Source organism: Microtus ochrogaster, chromosome X (assembly GCF_000317375.1).
Source record: "Microtus ochrogaster isolate Prairie Vole_2 chromosome X, MicOch1.0, whole genome shotgun sequence".
NCBI lineage: Eukaryota > Metazoa > Chordata > Mammalia > Rodentia > Cricetidae > Microtus > Microtus ochrogaster.
In genome coordinates, this window is record NC_022026.1 from 25,082,724 (window position 1) to 25,090,397 (window position 7,674).

Sequence of the window (7,674 nt, forward strand, 5' to 3'; positions counted from 1 at the left end):
CATTGCTTTATATGTTAACTCAAACGATGAATTTAAAGAAAAAAGAGAAATACAATTTTTATATATTTATTTTAATTTCATTTTACATTCCAACCAGAGTTCTCCCTCCCCCTTGCTTCCCGTCATCTCCCCTCCCAGCCCATCTCCCATCCACTCCTCCCAAAGGGTATGGCTTCCCATGGGGAGTCAATAAAGCCTGGCACATTCACTGAGACAGGACCAAGCCCCTGCCCCTGCATCCAAGCTGAGCAAGGCATCCCACCACAGGGGATGACTCGAAAAAGCCAGCTCATGCACCAGGGCTAGATCCTGGTTCCACTGCCAGGGGCCCCTCAAACAGACCAAGCTACACAACTGCCCCCCACATACAGAGGGCCTAGTTTGGTCCCATGGAGGCTCCGTAGCTGTCAGTCTAGAGTTCATGAGTTCTTAATGAGCTGCCTTCTCACCAAATAGGGAAGATTCACTCACGGGAGGCAGGGGCTACAAGCAGCCCCTTACTGGGATTTGCTCTTACTTGAGAGCATATTTACCCTTTGTTTCCTGGGTCAATGTTCCCCTTACCTCCCCACTTGGCATTTGTCCGATACCTGTCCACCTCAAACTCCTTGCCTCTTTCGTTTTGTAGCTGAGAATGCTACTTAAGCCTCAAACATTCGGTTTGTTTTTAGGTCTCCTGTTTTGTAAGACTTCTGTGTGCATGCGTATATATTAAATTTGTATGCTTTCCTCCTGTTAATTTGTCTATCGTCTGCATTTTTCACAAGACTGACCCTTTAAACAGTGTAGGAAGAGCCCCCTTCTTTTCTACAGCATGGCTTACCGTCTTGCTTTGTTATTTCTCTGCTGCTCTGGGGACACTTTTTTGATTTCTCTTCTAGACACTCTTTCTGTTTACTCTTTCTCTCTCTTTCCTACTTAGTGTTTTGGGCTTCTAAAACTCACTGTCGCTATGTAGCACTGGCATGCCTGGTACTTACTGTATAGTTTAGGCTGACCTCAACTTCTGGGTACTCCTACTGCAGCCTCCTGAGGGCTGAAATTACAGGTATGCATGAGCATAGCTGGCAAGTTATTTTCTTCATCCTCTTTATTTTTAGTTCAAAATACTCACAAGATTATGTAAACATTCAAAGTGCAGTACAGGCCAGGTGTGGTGGCACAAGCCTTGAATCCTGGTACTTGGGAGGCAGAGGCGGGTGGAATTCTTGGCCAACCTGGTATACGTAGCAAGTTCCAGGCCAGCCAAAGCTACACAGTGAGATCCTTTAAAAAAAAAAAAAAGAATGGGATTTTTGTTAGGAGGTGCTTTGAACCTGTACAAATATCACATCACTTAGTAAAGTTTAGTTTACTCTTTCAGCATGTCCCTGTGTAACACATCTACACCACAAAAACTTTTGCTTTAAGAAAATAAGAAAACAGTGTATTCTGAGCTCCAAATGTGACCATGGCCCAGAAAAATAGGTTTGCATTACATTGAATATCATCTTACAAAATGAAAAATATTGCATTAACTTCAATGTACACAGAAAAGAAATCAATGTTTTTACAAAATTCCTAGGTAAGAGGACTAAGCAACATGGTGAATGTGTGGTTTAGAGAAGTTTTCTTTGTCACATCCTTGATTCTAAGTTTAGTGGGTGCTAGGGATGCGTCATGCCCAGTCACTCAGAGCAGGGTCAGAAACCCTGCCTCTGCTCACCACTGTTCTCCTTAACCGTCACCCTGAACTCAGCATTCTTTGTCAGTTTGAACGCTTTTGGAGTGAGCTATTCTGGAAGGAAAAGTAGAAAACGAAATGTGGGTCTCGAGTAGGGAAGGGGAATGAAAACCAAAGAAGAATATATAAGATGCCAAGGGGAAATGGAGGAGATAGAGGAAGTAGACGAGGGGAATTTTTTTGCAGGTTTTTAGTTTCTTTTTGTTAATTTTATTTTTTGAAAAAAGAAAACAAACTATCTTTTTCATTTTACATATCAATCCTAGTTCCTACTCCCTCCCTTCCTCTCATCCCCTCCACCTTTCCCCCACCCCATCCCCCATAAACTCCTCAGAGAGGGTAAGGTACATTGCTTTGGGGAAGGTCCAAGGCCCTCCCTACTATATCTAGGCTGAGCAAAGTATCTATCCAAATTCTTTGTATTCTTGATTTCAGTTGGTGTGCTTTTTGTTCTGCTATTTGGACTTTTATCTTTCAAATTTTGCATGTCTTCTTTTAAATATTTATTATGGAAAATGTCCAGCATACAAAAAGAAAGAAACTAGTAAAATGTTTTTTCTTCCTTTCCTTTTTGTTTTTTTCAAGAAAGGGTTTCCTCATGCAACTCTGGTTGTCCTGGAACTCACTCTGTAGATCAGGCAGGCCTTGCACTCAGAGATCCACCTGCACCTCCCCAGTGCCTGTGCCCCCACCCTGACAGAACAAGCTTTCTTAAACCTAGCACCAGTTTTAACAATTACAATTCATGGCCACTTTTGCTTATTTTTCCTATACTGTTTTTTACTGGATGATTTTGAATCAATCTCAGCTATTTTTTAAAATACACATTTATTTTATAACAATGTTAGAGTTATAGAAAAATTTAGATAGTGCAGACAAGTCCCATATACTCAATGCCTATTTTCTCTATTACTGAGGTCCTATATTAATTAGTACAGTACATTATGTGTCCCAAATAGCAGCATTGGCATGAGCCATGTGGAAGACAGATTGAGCTGGTATAGATATTACTTAAGCCACTTGTTCGCCTCTAGTTGGAGGGTATATGTGAAGGAAATCAGTTAGGTTTTTGTGTTGACATGCTGCTGCCTGGGCAAGGAGTCAGATTTAATGACTTATATAAAGATGATAATTGAATACCTGGAAACCTGGGTTCCATCCAGGGTATAACCACTGCCCCCAGTTAACCATGTGACCCCAGGAACAGGGAGGGGGTGTTCAGAAGCTCCTGCCTGGCATTAAGGTCTAGACCTAAGATTTCTCAGCAGGAGTGCTGGAGCAAGGGAGAGGAGCTTGGGCCTGTAACTAAGTCAATAATTCGAATCCCTGAATAGGCCTAAGGTGAGGGGAATCTGATATATGTAAATGGGACTATTAGAAATCTAGGGAAAAATTGAGAGTTGAATATATCTAGAATCTAGTATATTGCCGGGCGATGGTGGCGCACGCCTTTAATCCCAGCACTTGGGAGGCAGAGGCAGGCTGATCTCTGTGAGTTCGAGACCAGCCTGGTCTACAGAGCTAGTGCCAGGACAGGCTCCAAAGCCACAGAGAAACCCTGTCTCGAAAAACCAAAAAAAAAAAAAAAATAAGAATCTAGTATGTTATAAATATCAAGATTATTTGCTTCAATTTTAGCTTGGCTCTTTGATCAAGAGGGAACCTAAAGCTCAAGCCCAGAGTCACGGGGTCAATCCTTGAATGACTAGCTCTAAACTTTTGACAAGTAGGCAACTGGACTAGTGGCTGTCCCCAGCATTTGAGTGAGGACTCTCAGTGAAATTCACTTTCTTTCACAAGCATGCAGACAAAAGAGTTTGTTCTTGTAGGGCCAATGTGGGAGTAATGGTGACAGTCTACTCGAATGTTTGTAGGGCCTTCTCAATAGGAGGTGTGCAATTTCAAGGCTCGTTTTCTGGTGCCCATGAGGCCCTAATAAAGAAGCTTAACTGAATCTAAATTCAGAAATTTAGAATGTAGTTGTGACAGGTATACCTACATCTATGATTACGTGTGTGTGTGTGTATGTGTGTGTGTGTGTGTGTGTGTGTGTGTACAAATGGTGGCTTGAAAAATGCTGGGTGCCTGGAGTTAGCACTTCTCTTGAGGTGAGAAGATATTTGTACCTCCATAATCATAAGAAACCACTCTGTGTTATTTCCGTGGAGGGTTCTTTGTCTGGGCAGCAGATAAGCAGGTTATCTACGGATTGAAGAAAGACTAGGAAGAAGCTGTAAGGGTGAAAGGTCCTTATCTGAGACCTGGCCAAACAGGTGGGGGCTGCTTTGGAGTCCCTGGGGCAGGAAAGTCCAAGTTAATTGTTGACCAAACTGCAAGTCAGGGTCTCAGTAATCCAAGGCAAAAGAACTGAGAGTCAGCATCACAAAGATGTGGATCAAAGTATCCTTTAAGGTCTAGGACTGTAAACCAGACAGTCTCCTGGAAACCTGGCTTAGGATGATACAGGGGTTCTGTACAACAAAGTGATTAAGGCTTTATTATTGGCTAGAAGCATGGTACCAGTTGGTAAATGCCACCAGGTTCCTGGCTACCAACGTAGATATGTTGAAAGGGAAGTAACAGGGTAAGTAGGCCCCAGGCCTCAAACTTATGAATGAGAGGTTGTGGTCAGCTCTGGTATTTAGACTTCAGGGGATACAAAGAGTGTCCAGGAAAGGAACTGAGGTCTCTGAGATCATCCAGGAAGTGAGACAATCCATACCTCAGGGGAACTTACTGAAAACTAGAGGGATCTACACTAGGAGGTGCCTGGGTATAGAGAGCCTGAGCAAGTGACAGCAGTGTAGTTTTGTCATGAATGCTCAAGCTAAATTTTGACACAATGCCACTCCCCAGGAGTGGGCTACATTGGCTATTAATACTAGGAACAGGTGTGTAAAGACATGTTGTTCTATGGAGCACACCAGAGGCGATGTGAAGCAGCCTTTGGAGAATTGCTCCAGGAACAGCAGTCAGGTCAGAGCAAGTGGCCCCATACATATAAAGAAAATGAGTCTAGGGGCGGGCGAGATGGCTCCATGATTAAGAGCTTTGGCTGCTGTTACAAAGAACCAGGTTTGGATTCCCAGCACTCACATGGCAGCTAACAACCATCTATAGCTCCAGTTCTAGGACATCTGTCAACCCCCACTGGTTCCCGAGGGCACTACACAGATGTGATGGAAATAAACATGCAGGCAAAAACACCCATACTCATCAAAGTTACAAAAAGAAAGCTTTACAAATATTTTTTCAAAATGTAATTAAATCTAGTTCTTGACACACCCAGGGCCGCCTTCGACTCATCCGTAAGGTCAGCTTCTGGGCCTGCTCAATCAAGCAAAAGGAGGTACTCTTCCTGCATGGGTTCCTCAAAATCGGGAACAGAGTGAAATGTAACCATGGCTCCCTTGGGCCGTAATGTTCCTGGGACTTTTGTGTTGAGGATATTATTTTTAAAGTGTGTTACGTTTTGTTCATGTTACATTTGTTTAATTCTGTGAAACGGTGAGACTTTGCCTGTCTAGAACACCTGATGATCTAATAAAGAGCTGAACGGCCAAAAGCCAGGCAGGAGAAAGGATAGGTGGGTCTGGCAGGTAGAGGGAAGAATTAGAATTAGAAGGAGAAAACTGGGAGAAGGGGTTCTGAGTAGTGGCCCGAGAAGGTGGGGGGCATCCGGGACCAGCCCACCAGCTACACAGCAATCCACAGAGTAAGAGTAAGATTTACAGAAGTAGGAGAAGGGGAAAAGCCCAGAACCAAAAGGTACATGGGATAAATTAAGTTAAAAATAGAAGGCAAGAAATAAGCCAAGCTAAGACTGAACGTTTATAACTAAGGATAAGCCTCCATGTGTGATTCATTTGAGAGCTGGGTGGTGGGCCCTCCAAAAGAAGCCAAAGAGTGTGTCATCAATCGATATACTTTCGCCATTGGTGAGAGAGGGGTAGTCTCTCTTTCAACGTCCTATTTATTTGCAGTGTTGACATGAACCAGGTGGTGGAGGGATATGGATTTTGACATTTTCAAATGTCATTATTGTTATAATTATAATTATTCTGACCTGCCCTATCACCTGGGTACCCTGTCCCTTTTAGGAGACAAGCTCCACCCATTCCCAATCTCCCCCTTCCCACCGGTAAGCTAGTCTTCACTCTCTCTCCTTTTATCTCTGTCTGTTCTTCTGAAGAGGCAGTCCCTGCCTCCTCCTCTGCCCCTTCCTCTTTCCTCTCTCTGTTCTACTTCTGAAGAGGCAGCTCGCTGCCTCCTTCCTTCCCCCTCCTCTTTCCTCTCTTCCCCCCATACCACCTTACCCTCCCATACCCTCCCAATACCCACTAAATAAACTCTCCATACCCAAGCTCTCTCCGCATGGTGTATCCATCTGTCTCCTAGCTGCAGCTGTCTCCCTTGGGACCTACTGGGGTCACCCGCACCATAAAGCATAACAATTATTTTTCCCAGTTATTAACAGCCTGATGAAGTCCTCATGAGGCAGGGAGAAGCTCTCAATTGATGGTTAGCATACCCGTTAGGTAGAGTCAGGGTAGCCCCAACACAGTCATGGGTCAACAGTGCTGCCATGCATTGGGTCCATAGCTTGCCACATTCCCTGTCCTTCTTAGACCTTGAGGCCCCCTCCAGGTGATTAAATGCCTTGAAGACTATATTGAGTCAAGTGGGAAAATGACCTTGGTGTTCCTTACCTAGTTTTTTGACATTTTTGTCTCATATCCTGGCCAATGAGATGGACGAAAATAATAGAGAAGCCTTTGGGGGTGCTCTGGCTACTTGTTAATATATTTACACACAGCTTCAGTAAATCTGGAGCCAGAATGGGATAGGTTCTCAACTACTCCTGCGTCTTCTTTAGGAGGGGCCTTCCGTGGATCACAGGCATAGACCTTATTGACCGTTTGCCTGGCCAATGACCAAATATGGATCTTTTTCTCAAAGGTGTAGCACGTAGTTATATATCTTCTGCCAAATTAGGTAAAAGGAGATAATGATGGCTCAAAATTATTATTTTTTCCCATGGCCCAGATATTCCCAGTAGGCTTATTTATTTTCTTTTTTTATTTTATTGATATTTATTGAGCTCTACATTTTTCTCTGCTCCCCTCCCTGCTTCTCCTCCTCCCCTTCAACCCTCTCCCAAGGTCCCCATGCTCCCAATTTACTCAGGAGATCTTGTCTTTTTCTACTTTGTACTTCTAATGTAGATTAGATCTATGTAAGTCTCTCTTAGTGTCTTCATTGTTGTCTAAGTTCTCTGGGATTGTGGTTTTTAGGCTGGCTTTTTTTTTTGCTTTATGTTTAAAAACCACCTATGAGTGAGCACATGTGATAATTGTCTTTATGGGTCTGGGTTACCTCACTCAAAATGATGTTTTCTAGCTCTATCCATTTTCTTGCAAAATTCAAGCTGTTATTATTTTTTTCTGCTATGTAGTACCCATTGTGTAAATGTACCACATTTTTCTTATCCATTCTTCGGTTGAGGGGCATTTAGGTTGTTTCTAGGTTCTGGCTATGACAAAGCTGCTATGAACACAGTTGAGCACATGTCCTTGTGGCACGATTGGGTATCCTTTGGATATATACCCAAAAATGGTATTGCTGGGTCTTGAGAAAGGTTGTTTCCTAATTTTCTGAGAAATTGCCACACTGACATCCAAAGGGGTTGTACCAGTTTGCACTCCCACCAGCAATGGAGGAGTGTTCCCTTTACCCCACATCCTCTCCAGCATAAGTTGCCATCAGTGTTTTTGATCTTGGCCATTCTTATAAGTGTAAGATGGAATCTCAGAGTTGTTTTGATTTGCATTTCTCTGATGACTAAGGATGTTGAACATTTCCTTAAGTATCTTTCAGCCATTTTAGATTTCTCTGTTGAGAGTTCTCTATTTAGGTCTGTACTCCATTTTTTATTGGGTTATTTATTCTTT